This window comes from Suncus etruscus, chromosome 7, assembly GCF_024139225.1.
Source record: "Suncus etruscus isolate mSunEtr1 chromosome 7, mSunEtr1.pri.cur, whole genome shotgun sequence".
Taxonomy (NCBI): Eukaryota; Metazoa; Chordata; class Mammalia; order Eulipotyphla; family Soricidae; genus Suncus; species Suncus etruscus.
Genome location: NC_064854.1, coordinates 96,362,150 through 96,375,756, shown reverse-complemented (window position 1 = coordinate 96,375,756; position 13,607 = coordinate 96,362,150). Strand labels below are relative to the sequence as shown.

Genomic DNA, 13,607 nt, shown 5'->3' with positions numbered 1-13,607 from the left:
CAGAGAGATTCTAGAGCGGAAACAAGTCTCTTTAGATCTCAGTTCAGAAAGGCCAAATGGGTGGTGGAGAACAGGAGATTGGGGGCAGCATGTGGCTGGAACAGGGGCAGATCTATGAAAAAGAAAAGGGTTCAGAGCGGAGACAGCAGCAGTTTTTAATCACTCTCTCTGCTTGTCAGGCCTGTTTCTACGTTTCTAAAAGATGGGCCAATGTCACTGCTTCACAGCAACACTGAAGGAGTCTGTGGTACAGAGCACCCTTCAGCTACCTGCTTTAGTCTCTCAGTCTCTCAGAAGTGAGGGAAGGTAGCAAGGGTTGTGACAAGAAATGACAGACATCCAGTTCTCATTGTGGCTTGTGTTTGACAGTGGGGATCTAAAGTAAGATTTTCCTATTATAGTCTACTATATATAACTCAGTTCTGTAAACACAAACATTGTCTTAACCATCTCACTCCAAAAGCATCTCTCCTCAGCCTCCAGAACATTCCCACAATGGATATAGGAGGTGGATCCCAGGAAAGTGGAGAGGAGAACATGTGGTACCTCCTACAGTCGATGCTGACAGAGCTGAGTGTGACACTGTGACATCTACCCACTACTGCAGCATCCACACCTGAATCTGCACAGCCCTTCTGGAATCATGGTAGAACAGAGAGAAAAACCCGGCAACTACTCGGACATGCAAGCAAGTGGAACAGTGAGAGAATGAAACAGCTGTTGAATGGAACACAGAACAGCTACTCCAACTGCTTAAAGGAAACATGGGAACTGCTAGAAAGAACAGCTTTCTAGAACCTTCAAAATGCACTGATTTCATGCTTACCTTTAGGCCTCACAAAAATTAACTATATACCCAGGAGAACGGGTAGACCTGATACCAACTGGTTGTGATCTGTGTGGTAAGATTTGGCAAAATCTTGGTAGGATAATGGCAAACTTTGTTTTCTAATGTCTTTTATGTATTTCCAATATTTTTAACCATGAAAAATTAACTTTTTTATATAGTGAGAAGGGAAATCATAATTTGTCTAGCCCTGATTTTTCCCATTGCCTCAGTACATTGACTCATTTTCTTTCACATCTAACACCCCAATAGACAGAAGCACTCACCCATCTGTTTTACCTTTAGATTTATTTCAGTTTGCTTGGAGAATCCCCAAGTTTGTCTGCCTGGTGGCCAGGCAGGGTCTATTTGTCTGCACTGATCTCTTAGTATGTAAGCTTCCTCTGAAGGCTGAACCCTGTTTTCCTCATTACAGAGGATGAAATCCTGAAGGAAAAAGGACCCTTTTTCATTTTTCTTTTCCTCACTCCATTTACAGCAATCTATGAGCGAGTGAATGAACACAACTTTTCTCATGGTTTTCTGAAGTCCCAGGAAAAGTCACAGGGAAAACATCTGACATGGGAGAAGGAAACTACGACAACTCTTCGGCCCTAGGATAAGGGCAGGCCCAAGCCCCAGTATCCCTGATGGCATTTCTAAAGGCAACCAAAGTATCAGTTGCAGAACCTGCCCAGTTCATGACAACAAGGGTCTTATTGTTGGTTCAAGTAGGTAACTGGGCCTGATCAGAAAAGAGTCTATTCACCAGAGGGAGATTAGATAAATTGTCTTTCCTTAACTTTTCTGAAACAGCAGTCACCATTAACCCTTGGATTTCAAAGAGAAGGAACTGGAATCTCAATTATTTATGAAGGTATCTTTTTCATAAATGGCACTGAAGCATATTGCACATTGTACATTTAATTCAGGAGGTGAACACACATAAATCTCTTGGCAGACAAGTACACACACATATATGCGCATACACACACGCACATGCACGCAGACACACATTGCCAAGTACATACAAAGAGCTATACAATACCAGGGCAACAACAGTACCATATGGATAAACAGGAAGAGAATAGATGAAAAGAATAGCACAGGGACTGAGGATCTGGGAAGATAGCAAGTCTCCAGATAGTGCGAAATAGAACAAGTCCCATGTGTGCAGACTTATCCCTAACATGGGTGGACAGAACACCAACTGAACACAGTACTATGGTAAATATAAACAATTGCAAAGCAATTTTTATTTTTGTTTTTTCGGCCATACCCGTTTGACGCTCAGGGGTTACTCCTGGCTAAGCGCTCAGAAATTGCCCCTGGCTTGGGGGGACCATATGGGACGCCGGGAGATCGAACCACGGTCCTTCCTTGGCTAGCGCATGTAAGGCTTACCTCTAGGGCCACCTCGCCGGCACTGCAAAGCAATTTTTTAAGGATAATCTCAAGGACAGAAAACAAGAGAAGACTAAGCAGATGTGCAATATTAATATTTAAAATGTTTCAAGTAGGGGGGCCAGAGAGATAGCATGGAGGTAAGGCGTTTCTTGCATGCATAAGGACAGTGGTTCGAATCCCGGCATCCCGTATGGTCCACCGAGCCTGCCAGGAGCGATTTCTGTGCGGGAGTAACCCCTGAGCGCTGCCAGGCATGACCCAAAAACAAAAAAACAAAACAAAAAAAAATGTTTCAAGTAGGGCAGAAGAGATAGCACAGTGGCAGGGTGTTTGCCTTGCATGTGGCCAACCTGGGACGGACCCAGATTTGATCCCTAGTATCTCATATGTTGCCTGAGCCTATTAGGAGCGATTTCTGAATGCAGAGCCAGGAGTAACACCTAAATGCTGCTGGGTGTGGCCCCAAAACCAAAATAAAATAAAATGTCTAAAGTAGCCATATGCAAGGTGTGTATAGATAGCACAGGAATTGCAAACTAGCACCACCCAGGAATACTTAAAAGCTCAGGGACTGAACCGAGGTGGGGTGGGGGGTGGGGGGAAGCACAGGCATCTCTGGCCACTATCTATAGCAATAAGAGATTGGCTCTCAGTCAAAATTCTTGGCTGGGGCAGCAGGCCCAGTGGGAAAAGGGAGGAGTGAGGAACAGGAAAGTTCACGTAAATCTACTTCTGTATGCTGGGATACCCTTTACTGCAAGTCATGCTGCTCACAGGTACTCCAGACTAGGGATGAACCAGTAACTTTGGAAACTAGGTCGAGAGAGAACTCCTAAAACTGGTACTAGCCACAGGAACCACATGGCATTGGAGATCAAACCCAGGGGTTGATCCTACATGCAAAGCATGTGCTCCAGACCCTTGAGCTATCTCCCAGTCCCTCTCCCAGTCTCATTCTTAAATATAAACCTACAACCCAGAGTTACTGCTTATCTGAGATAATCTAGGATCAAAACAAAACAAAGCAAAAAAGAAAATTAATCAGATCAAAAAAAAAGAACATAACTTCAAAATAACTAAAATTATAATGAATAAAATATGTATTCACAAACCAGAACTCAGATGCTATAAAAGGGATATACACAATACACAATGAGGTCTAAAAAAATTTAAATATGGCAGCTAGAATAACAAACAAAGGCACAGTTTAAAGAAATCTTGAGTATGACAAAGCAATTAAAAAATTCAAAATTAGGGGCCAGACCGGTGGCACAGTGATAGGGCGTTTGCCTTGTACCCCACTGACCTAGGACAGACCGCAGTTCGATCCTCCGGCATCCCATATGGTCCCCCAAGCCAGGAGTGATTTCTAAGCTCATAGCCGGGAGTAACCCCTGAGCAAAACCAGGTGTGCCCCCCCCCAAAACACAAAATTATAGACTTAGCCCCAAAGAACTCAACCAAACAATAAGAAGTCTAGAAAAAGAGCTAAAGAAAATTACCTAGGGGATGGGGATGTGTATGGAGAAAATATGAAAACTTTCTGAAATAGAAGACAATTTTTTTTTTTTTTTGGTCACACCCGGCGGTGCTCAGGGGTTACTCCTGGCTGTCTGCTCAGAAATAGCTCCTGGCAGGCACAGGGGACCATATGGGACACTGGGATTCGAACCAACCACCTTAGGTCCTGGATCGGCTGCTTGCAAGGCAAACGCTGCTGTGCTATCTCTCCGGGCCCATGAAGACAATTTTTCATCTTGAGTTTCTAACTTAGGGCCAGAGAGACAGCACAGCTGTAGGGCGTTTGCCTTACATGTAGCCGATCCAGGACAGACAGTAGTTTGAATCCCAGCATCCCATATGCTTCCCCAAGCCTGACAGGAATGATTTCTGTGTGCAGAGCCAAGAGTAATCTCTGAGTGCCACCAAAAACGGAAGAAAAAAAAATGAGTTTCTAATTTAGAAATTCCCAAACTTACTTAACCTACTACCCCCTTTCCAGGTAATAAAAAGGAAATAAAAGGGAAAATAATCATTCAATGCCCCTCTGGAAATTGAAATCGTTTTTAAGCAGAAAGAAGTGTCCTCCCCGCAAATACACTGGAGACTATGACTGTGCCCTTGGATAGTTTTAGCACCTCACAAATGGTTGAACTGCCCACTAAAGGTAACTATTCTATTCTAGCTCAATAAAAGAAAGTAGAGTCATCAAGGTATATGTTCACACAATTTTAGAATTAAAGGAATAGGGAAAAGCTCCTAAAAAGCTTTCAAAACGTAAATTCTGTTCATTAACAAAAATCAGGAATCCAATGCTTTGTACCTAATTGCTTAGCATCAAGTACAGAACCTAAAGACAAAGAACAATAGAACAATGCCTTCAAAACTCCAAAGGTAAATTATTTTCAGAGTTAACAGTCTATAGTCAGCTACAAAATAAAAAATCAGAGGGCCCAGAGAGAGCACAGCGGTGTTTGCCTTGCAAGCAGCCAATCCAGGACCTAAGGTGGTTGGTTCAAATCCCGGTGTCCCATATGGTCCCCCTTGCCTGCCAGGAGCTATTTCTGAGCAGACAGCCAGGAGTAACCCCTGAGCACCGCCGGGTGTGGCCCAAAAACCAAATAAATAAATAAATAAATAAATAAATAAATAAATAAATAAATAAAAATCAGAGTAAGAAAGGCATTTTCAGACATACAAAATTTAACTGTTCCTTCATGTCTTTCTCAATCAATTTAACCAAATGAAGCAAATGAAGATTGCCACCAATTCCCCCATCTCTCCCCTCTCCCTCCCTTGCTCTCCAAAAGGATCCATAAGGGATGTTATAGTGTCATTTATAAAAATAAAATAATCTTTTCCCACAATGAAAAAATTTATAATTCAGAAAATTTGGAGTTACTTTAAAAGTACTTTAATAGAAAAATGAAGGTGACAAATTGTAAGGAAAAGAAAAGCCAAAAGAAATAGCTATAACTATATTGGTGGGGTGAAGGAAGGGTGGGATTAGATATGACCGTACATACATGGCTTAGCCTACAAACAAGATATATATTGTGGTGGGGAGTGGGGAGCACAAAGAACTGATTTTGAAGGCCAGTAGAAAGCATGATTTTCCGACCAGGGTGGCACAGTGGCTTCTCATTCAAATTTCCCACTTTCTGAGTAACCCAGCAGGGCCTAACCCTCCTCCCTGCAACATGACTGACTCAGCAAGACCCAATGGGACTCCAAACTCGATGAGTGGGACCCCAGCTAGACTCAGATTGAAGGAGCAGATGCACAGCTCTTCCTACAGGCCAGTCCAGTGGAAGGCATGGTCTCCTGAGCAGGCAGTCTTGTCCCAAAAGGTCCACATCGTGGCTTCTCATACTGAACTTTTAATAGGGCAGCTTGGCTACCACAACCACATTAGGCTAATAATGTATAAGCCTTTACTCTAATCAATATTCACTCAAATACCTAGAAAAGTAGTTGTGGGAATAAGAGACAATTGTACCCCAGTCATAGTAGCAGTTAAGTTTAGACCAAAATAATTCATTTGTTGAACTAGTGCAAGTGGCACCACAGAATTACGCGGGAACAACGAAGTGAAGAAAAGATCACTACCCATCAAGTTCCCCCATAGTCCTCCCTGGTAGTGGGGGATGGGAAAATGGACACTGTTAGTGTATTAGAAAGAATCATCCCAGACTACCATAGGTACCATGGGAAAATAGCATAGAACCCTACCATGAGTAGTGGATAGAGATAGTTTACCTAGAAGACTCAAGCAGGAATATCTACCTATATAATCTCTCTGAAAAGACTTCTGAGAGGAAATGTTGAGGATATTTAATGAGCTCAAAGAAACAATGAACAGACAGCCAATAAAGCGAGAAGGATATAAGAGAGGAAATGAAAAACTACAAGCAGAAATGTCAGAACTAAAAAACTTTGTAGGTGAAATCAGAGAAATAGCAGATGGAGACAAAAATCAGTGAATTCCTAGATGAGCTGCAAAAAACCTCCAGGTAATAGAAGGGGGGAAAATTCTAAAAACAAAACAAAACAAAACAAAACAACAGTAGACAAGAGAACTCTGAGATGAATTCAAGAGGAACAACCAAAGAATAATCAGAGGCCTGTAGGGTCAGGATGTCAACCCAGATGAAGAGGCAACAGTCAAAGCCTTCAAAGCTAAGAAGTTACCAGAGCTCAATACTGTATGCACACAGATCCAGGAGGCCCGAATGATACCCATTAAAATATATCCAAATAAGAAATAATCCAAGACAGATTCTAATCAGAACAATAAAGTTATAGAGATAGAATACTGAAAGCAGCAAGATTAAAGAAGGAAATTACACACATACTCCTAAGATTTACAGACCTATCAAAATGAGACCCTTGAAAGCCCAAAGACAATTGTGTGTAAAAAAACTCAAAGAAATTAATGCCTTACCAAGAAAACTGCCCAGCAAGGTTTTTTATTCAGGACTGAAGGAATAGAAAACTTCACATTAAAAAAAAAACAAAACAAGAGGTTCAGGAAAATCATAGGCTCAAAACCAACTTTGTAAGAAGACTGAAGGGGCTACTTTAAGGCAAGACAAACTTAAATTTCTATAGAAAGATGGTACAAAACTCCATAACAGTAGTTTCTCTCAATATCAATAGTCTTGCAGGGGTCCTCAAATTTTTTAAACAGGGGGCCAGTTCACTGTCCCTCAGACCATTGGAGGGTCTGACTATAGTAAAAACAAAACGTATGAACTAATTCTTATGCACACTGCATATATCTTATTTTGCAATGAAGAAATAAAACAGATACAAATACAATATGTGGCCTGCGGGCCATAGTTTGAGGACCACTGGTAAGGCATCAATTAATAAACAGAGTAGCAAAATGTATAAGGAAATTAAATCTAAGACTTTGCTGCCTGCAAGAAACACATTAGAATAGTCAGAGAAAACAGACTTAACACCAAAGATTGGATCATTCTTGTGCAAGAGCCCCGCTAATCTTCTCTGTTGTTGTTTCAATTTTAGTATATATGCAGTCAAAGCGAGCACTCAACACCAAAGATTGGAAGACAATCTTTCAAGCAAACAACTCCTTCAAAAAGACTAGGGCAGGTGTCGGCAACCTGCGGCTCCGGAGCCGCATGCGGCTCTTTTGAAGGCTTGCCGCGGCTCCGGAGCCGATGTCAGAAAAAAAAAATACTGCTTTAATCTCAGCTCCGCTTCTCTCCGCTATATCTATAGCAGTGAGGCGGAGCTGAGGAGCGGAGCCAATGGAGGCAGCCGTACCTGGTGACGTATATAGCATTAAGGTAAGAAACAATATATGCAGTGTTATATTTGTTTTAAATGTTGCAATGGTTTTGCGGCTCCCAGTTTCCTTCGGAAACGGGTCCAAGTGGCTCTTTATGTCTGAAAGGTTGCAGACCCCTGGACTAGGGTGATAATAATAATATTAGACAATAACAGACTTCAGACTCACAAAGGTTATAAAAAATAGAGGGTCGTTTCTTAATGATCAAGGGATATGTATATCAGAAAGAAATCACACTCTAAAACATATGTGTCTGATGAAGGACCAGCAAAATCCTTAAGATAACTGCTAAAAGTCTTGAAGAAAGATAGAACAATCGTTGGATACTTCAACAGCACTATGTGACCTCTTGATGACCAACTAAAATTCAGCAAGGAAACACTGGCTTTGAAGGAAAAAAATAGAAGATGGGTTCTAGTAGATATATATTGCTTTTCATCCTCCAAAAACCAAATACACATTCTTCCGTAGGACATGTGAGGCATTCTCTAAGACAGACCACATGCTGGGCCACAAAATAAACCTCTATAATGTCAAGAGGATAGAAATTAATTGAATGAACTATCCTCTCAAATGATGATGCACTGAAAATAGAAGTTAATCACAAACAGAAATGGAGGATTAACTCAAACACCTGGCAATTAAACAGCTCATTACCGAACAATCAGTTAGAGAGAAAAATTAAGATTCCTGGAAACAAATAAGAATGAGGACATGCTCTACCAAAATTTGTGGGACACAGCAAAGTGATGTTCAAAGGAAAGTTTATAACCTCGCAAGCATTCATCAGAAAGGAAGAAAGGGCCCACATAAATAAATTGAAAGCACAGCATAAGAAATTGGATCCAGGGCCTGGAGAGATAGCACAGCAGTGTTTGCCTTGCAAGCAGCCGATCCAGGACCAAAGGTGGTTGGTTCGAATCCCGGTGTCCCATATGGTCCCCCATGCCTGCCAGGAGCTATTTCTAAGCAGACAGCCAGGAGTAACCCCTGAGCACCTCTGGGTGTGACCCAAAAACCAAAAAAAAAAAATAAAATAAAAAATTGGAACCATAGTGATAGTACAGAGCTAGTAGGGTGCTTGCCTTGCCTAAGGCTGATCTAAATTTGATCCCGGGATACCCTGAATCTGCCAGGAGTGATTCTCTGAGTGCAGATCAAGGTTGCTGTTGTGTGTGGCAAAAAATAAATAAATAAGAAAATAACCAACAAAAGGAGATCCAAAGAAGATCAGAGAAAGAAAATAAAACTTTGAAGAGCAGAAATCAATGAAAAAAAAAAAAAACCCAAAATACTAGTAAACCAAGACCTTGTTATTTAAATAAATAAACAAGATCAACAAATCACTCTAAGACAGATGCGGAGGAGAGAATTCTAATAAACTGAATCAAAAATGAAAGAGAAAGAAACCACAAGAGATACCATGGATATGCAAAGGATCACAGACTGCTCTGAATATCTATCTATATGCCATGAAACAAGAGAACCTAGAAGAAATAGAAAATTCTTAGACTCTTATAACCTACCAAAGCTAAACCAAAATAATCCGGAATACCTGAACAAACCTATCATTATCAAGGAAATTGAAATGGTAATCAAAGTCTTCCCCCAAACAAAAGCCCAGGTCCAGTTAGATATTCTAGTGAATTCTTTTAAACCTTTTAAGAGGACCTACTGCCAATCCTTTTTAGCCTCTTCCAGTAAACTGTAGAAATAGAAATATTCCCAAATATTCCCATTAAGAAAAGCATCACACTAATACCAAAAGCAGACAGACACACCACACAAAAAGGATAATTACAGGCTAATTTTGTTTATTTGTTTGTTTTGGGGCAACACCTAGTAGCACTTAGATGTTACTCCAGACTCTGTGCTCAGAAATTACTCCTGGCAGGTTCAGGGGACCAAATAAAAAGTTCTGGGATCAAACTCAGGTTGTTCATAGGGGAAAAAAATTCCTACCCACTATGCTATCTCTCTGGCCCCAGAGGCCAATATTCTTGATGAATACAGATGCAAAAGACTTTAACAATATGCTGCAAATTAAATCCAACAATTCATGATGTATGATCAAAAAGATCATACACCATTACAAGTGGGATTCATTCTGGGGATATAATGATGGTTTAAGTCAATCAATTTGATACTATCAATACTAGAAAAATTAAAATCATGATCACATCAAAAGATGTAGAGATTTGACAAGATCCAATAACTATTTATGGTTAAAAAATACCTCTCAATATGTAGCTGGAGTGATAGCAAAGCAGGTAGGGCATTTGCAAGCAGAAGACCCAGGTTTGATCCATGGCATCCAAAATGGTCCCCTGAACCTGCCAGGAGTAATTTCTGAGTGCAGAGCCAGGAGTCACCCTTGAGTGCCACTAACAACTCTAACATTCTCTCTCTCAAGCTCGTTCTCTCTCTCTCTCTCTCTCTCTCTCTCTCTCTCTCTAGATGATATAATGCTATATTTAGAAACTCATAAACTACAAAAATAGTTCCCAGAAACAACAGAGTTGTACAGTAGAATGGCAGGCTACAGAATTAACATGCAAAGTCCATGGCTTTCCTATATGCAAATAATAAAATAGGATGGGGGGGGCGCGAATTCTATTCACAATTGTGCATCTGAAAATCAAGTTCCTAAGAATCAGCTTAACTTTGGTTAAGACCTTTACAAAGAAAACTATACATTACTTCAGGAAAATAAAAGAGGACATGAGGAAATAAAAACATTCCCTGCTCATGAATTGGGAGAATTAACGTCATCAAAATGACAACACTCCCCAAAGCATTATACACCCAATGCAGTCCTATAAGGATTCCCAAGACATTTCTCAAAGAAACAGATCCAACACTTCTGATATTTACATGAAACAATAACAGTACTGCCCACCATCCTCTATAGCTAAAGCAATTCTTGGGGGGAAAAGATGGGAGGCATCACTTTTCTGAATTTTAAACTGTGCTACAAAGCAGTAGTAATTAAAACAGCATAATACTGGAATTAAAAAAGACCATCTAATCAATGGAATTGAATTGGAAAGTCCAAAGACAGACCCTCAAGTATATAATCAGTTAACCTTTGATAAAGGAGCAAAGAATATAAAGTAGGGCATGGAAAGCCTTTTTAACAGAGGGTTTGGGAAAACTGATTGGCCACACATACAAAAATAAGTTTTGGGAAAACTGATTGGACACACACACACACACAAAAATAAACTTAGATATCTTCCTGATGCCATACACAAAAGTCAAATCAAAATGGTCTAAAGACATGAAATATCAAAAGATCCAAAATATTAGACATGAATCCAAAAGGTACATAATGGAAACATGGGCATATCTCTCCATAACATTGAAACTACAGGTATCTTTATAGATGAAACACCAGTAACCCTGCAAGTAGAAGCAAACATAAATGGAAATACATTCAATTAGGAAGTTTCTGTACCTCAAAAGAATACAGAGACAATTCAGACAGAGAAAATTATTTTTCTACCTCTCATCTGATAAAGCATTAATATCCAGAATATAAAGTACTGGTAGAATTTAATGAAACGTCCAAATCCATTAAGGAAAATGAGAAGAGATGAAGAGAAACACCCTCAAAAAAGATCCAAATGGTCAAAAGGCACATGAAGAAATGCTCTATATTAGTCTTCAGGGAAATGGAAATCAATGCAACAATAAGATAGTACCTCACACCAAAGAGACTCACTAATCACAAAGAACCACCATCAGTGTTGTGAATGTAGGGAAAAGGGTCCCTTATTCAGTGCTGGTAGGTATGTCAACTGGTCCATTTTGGAAAACAATATGGATATTCTTCAAAAAAGTAGGAATTGAGCTTCCATATGACCCAGAAATTCTGCTTCTGGGAATATACCCTAAGGGTCCCAACACAAAGCAAAAAGACATCTACTCTTTTATGTTCACTGCAACACTATTCAACAGCCAGAATCTGGAAACTACCCAAGTGTCCCCAAACAAAGGAATGAATAAAGAAGCTATGAATCATCGATACAATGGAATAATACTATGCAGTTGTTAGAAAAAGAAAATAAAGTCATAAAACTCACTAATACATTGGTGGACATGGAAAGTATCATGCCAAGTGAGAGGTGCCAGCAAAAAAGGGACAGACATAGAATGATCACATTTATTTGTGGGATATTAAAAATAAAAGGTAGAAGAATAATATTCAAAAACAATAAAAGATTAGAAAGATGGTCTTTAGTAGGAAACTTGCCACAGTGGGGAAGATGGTTAGGACAGAGAAGGGACCACTTTGACAATAGTAGTAAGAATGATGTCTCTGGACAAGAACTGGGTGTCAAAAGGAGGTAATGTGATATGCATGATAACTGTTCAGCAACAAAACGGCAAATCACAGTATCTAAAAGGAAAAAAGAAAACAAAACAGTATCTGCACAGAGACAGGCTACGGGGTGGAAGGGACACTGGAGACATTGGTGGAGAAAGTGGACGCTGATGAACAGATGCTTGTGCACAGTATGACTAAAATTCAAGTATGAAAAACTCCTAGTTCTGTGCTCAGAGATCACTCCTGGCAGGGCTCAAAGGATGGTGCCTATAGAGTTGCTCCTGAACAATGCCAGGTTTGAACCAAAAACTCAAAAGCAAAACAAAGCTCACAAAGTAGCAGTACAAATAAATCTATTACTGACAGAGACCAAAATCTAAAATTTTCTAACTATGAGTTAGAATTGGCGTCCTCTGGAAACAGGTTCAGGAGTAAGGAAGAATGGGGCAGGCAGCACATTCTTTTGTACTGTAAGTTTCGTGGCTATGTATTTGACCTTTTAAACTATGTACTTGTATTATTTAAGTTAATACCTCCATGATGCCATTAAAATTCATACCTGGCCCATTTTCAGCCTTCACGTGTCAGAACAGAGTAAGATCCCAAAGTAAAGACTGAGCTATAGAAAAGAGAAATACATATATTACATAACCTCCAAAATAACCAGCACATTGTCACACTAATGAGAATATAAAATAATTTCCAAAAGTTATGGCAAACTAACTACCAGGGCCCTAAAACCAGGAAGCTAATTCTGGATGTAGATTCTTTCTGGAGTGTGTTCATATGTAAATTTTCTTCACTGAGCAAGGCCATTAGAAATAAGAGATGGTTTTTCTCTAAGTTTAAGAACATAAAATTGAGCATTCAAGGAGGAAGGTTTTACATGTTGCCCAAAGGAGTTTAGGAAAGATCGGTTCCAAAGTTGCTCCAGTTCCAGTACTTGACTTGGAACCTTTAATATAAAGTTTAAACCAAACTGTGTTCTAAAATTAGACATACGATTTTCTCCCCAAATGGGAAAAGACTAATATTAAATGTAGGAAGCCAGCATAGCCAAAATTGCTAGTAGACTATATGTACAATTAAACCAAAGGTGCAAATTCTATACTGTATACCTCTTCCCTAATCCAGCTCTTCAACAACTGCAGAGCTTACTACATTCCTAGCATCTGTGTTAGGACCTCTACATAGTGAATGGACATGTGGAAAGAATGGATACAGAAATGTGATTTCACCATCTGTTTCTCAGAAAACTGGGCTTTCCTTCTCCCTCAGGGCAAAAGTTATAGCCCACCCCTAATCTGGAAGACACTATTCTCCTTGCTTCCAGAAGGCCCCATTACAGAGCCACAGGTGTGCTACCCAAGAAGCTGTCCAGATGACCTTCAATGCCAACTATGTAAGTTTGTCTTTCTCTACACAATCTAGGTAGAAAAGTAAATAAAAAATGGCTGTGTGGTCTAACATGCAAGCTTCCACTCATCTTTCCCTTCTTTGGAAGAGCAGTGCACTTGTCTTTATTTCCAAACAAAAAGGTAGCTGAGAAGTTGAGCACACTGATCTGACCCAGTGGGCCAAGAAAAGCAAACGAAGAGAAAAGAAAATGCCTCTCAGGAGCACCTTGGATGACCCACTACCATCACCACATGCTGGTCTCTCTGCTCCCCACCTCCACTCTGGTAAGAAGACCACAAAAACAACAAATCTGCACACACACCTCCTAA

At 40.1% G+C, this 13,607-nt stretch overlaps 1 protein-coding gene and 1 non-coding gene across 8 annotated transcripts in view; both read right to left on the bottom strand.

The window, feature by feature from the left end:
- MPRIP (myosin phosphatase Rho interacting protein) overlaps positions 1 to 13,607 on the bottom strand; it is a 151,316-nt gene that overhangs the window by 74,661 nt on the left and 63,048 nt on the right. The gene's annotated exons all lie outside the window — the stretch shown is intronic.
- On the bottom strand, positions 7,181 to 7,288 carry LOC126014557 (U6 spliceosomal RNA). The gene has a single exon (XR_007497594.1). It is a non-coding gene; the product is annotated as a U6 spliceosomal RNA (small nuclear RNA).